General features: G+C 37.8%; 1 non-coding gene across 1 annotated transcript; it reads left to right on the top strand.

The window, feature by feature from the left end:
• Positions 1–1,877: 1,877 nt before the first annotated feature.
• On the top strand, positions 1,878–1,950 carry TRNAA-UGC (transfer RNA alanine (anticodon UGC)). The gene has a single exon. It is a non-coding gene; the product is annotated as a tRNA-Ala (tRNA).

Below are 1,950 nucleotides of genomic sequence, written 5' to 3' on the forward strand. Positions count from 1 at the left end.
ATGCAAAACTAACCCAACTTTCCCATGTTCCTTCATCTTCATGCCATGACAGACTCTCCATTTGATAGTAAAACTAATTTTTTGGTAAGCTAACCCAGACCACAAATGGAGTGGACCCTGAGAACCCAAAATGACTATTGAAAAGCTAACCCAGACTAATTTGTAAATGGACTAGAAATTACTAGAGGCACCATCGCCCCCAAATTACAGGAGACCCTGAGAACCCAAAATGACTACTCGAAAGCCAAAAATATGGTTTTTCGTTGAAGCAGATGGCCCGTAGACAGTCCAGAAAATGGCTGAGTGCCAATTTGATTTGGGCTCTCTAGAATTTTCACCATAGCTAATAGTCTGTCCATATAGAACCCACCTTGGAAAGTTAAAAGCAATTGCACTTTAGTCCTCCCAAACATTATGGTTTTTATCTGGACATCAGAAACTATTGATCGCAGCCAAAACTGTATCTTCATGTCAGTATGTTCCAAATAAAGATACTTACCTAATAACCAATTCTGGTGATCAAACGTGTGCTTTGTGGGATGTTACCACAGGCCAGAGGCTTTCTGTGTTCAGAGGTGACATCAAGGCACATAGCTGATGTACTAAAGGTGTGTATAAAGATCATGTCCATGAATTCTGATTTGAAGAATTGCGAATGACTTCAAAACAAAAACTGCAAATGCACAAATAACAAAGCTTGTAACAAGTAGCAGATCTCCAAAATTAAGCATTCTAGATCATCTAGGTTCATTATTCGGTACAAACTATACAAAGTTAATGAAAACCTACTTATAAACCGCTCTGCTAGCTTATCTATTCTTGACTCACAAAGCCAACAAATCCATTATTATATTTGAATAAACTCCTTTGGACCAACCCAATTCATTAAAGCTGTGTTTGTTTGGTTTGAAGGAAAAAATAGGGAAAAGTAAAAAACCTATACAAGCTTTTTAAAGGTTATATTATTTTTTCTTTCAAACCAAACATAGCCTAAAAGTAACAATCTAACTGCGGAATTTGTCCAAATTTTATAAAGAATAAAAAAAAGGAAAATCATGATGATTTTGGTCGGAAATGCAATTCACAAGCAAATAAAACCTTGTAGCAAGTATTTTGTCCCCGACAGTGGAACATCCCAGTTCAGTTCCACCGTCCCAACCTTTTGCAAACTTCAACCCATATGGCTGCTCGAGTTCTACCTCATACTCCCTCATCTCCACCTTCACCTCCGCCATCTTCTTTCGATGGTTTAGATTTAGTAGTGGATGCTTTAGCAACGAAAATTGATGGTTTTCTCAACTGGGTATTGCAGATACAGACTGGGGAGTCCCAAGAATGAGTAGTTCTTCGAAAAATAATAGGTGCAAAGAAAGGTGAGGCAAGGATTTTGCTTGGTGGGAGCTGCAAAGAAAGGTGGAACTCAAGGTTGGAGAGTTTTAAGAGAAAATGGCAAAAAAACAAAAAGAAAATGGAGAAAATTTAATGGGGTGTTTTGGTAATTTAACGTTTCTCGTCATCTGACTTAACCAGCCGAAGGGGTATTGTCCCAGTGTAAAATTTTAGGGGGGTCTGTCGCAATAAAAAGTATAGGGGGTCTTTGTCACTGATCCCATAGTACAAGGGGTCGATATCCTGCATTTTCAAGTTTTATTATTTGTTCTTTGTAAATTGTAAGTTATATTTAATGACCATACTACCCTCCAAGTTCAAATATTGGATGTTCTAGTGTTGTTGGGGATGTAGCTCAAATGCGAGAGGTACCGAGTTTGATCCTGCAATTCGAATTTACTTTAATTCTTTATACTTTAATTGTTAAGTTGTATGTTTAATGACTATAGTACTTTTCAAGTAATAGAATTGGATGCTTTATTATTAATGGGGATGTAGCTCAAATGGTAGAGCGCTCGCTTTGCATGCGAGAGGTACAGGGTTCGATCCCCTGCATCTCCA

Source organism: Nelumbo nucifera, chromosome 3, assembly GCF_055504915.1.
Source record: "Nelumbo nucifera cultivar China Antique chromosome 3, China Antique-T2T, whole genome shotgun sequence".
Lineage (NCBI taxonomy): Eukaryota > Viridiplantae > Streptophyta > Magnoliopsida > Proteales > Nelumbonaceae > Nelumbo > Nelumbo nucifera.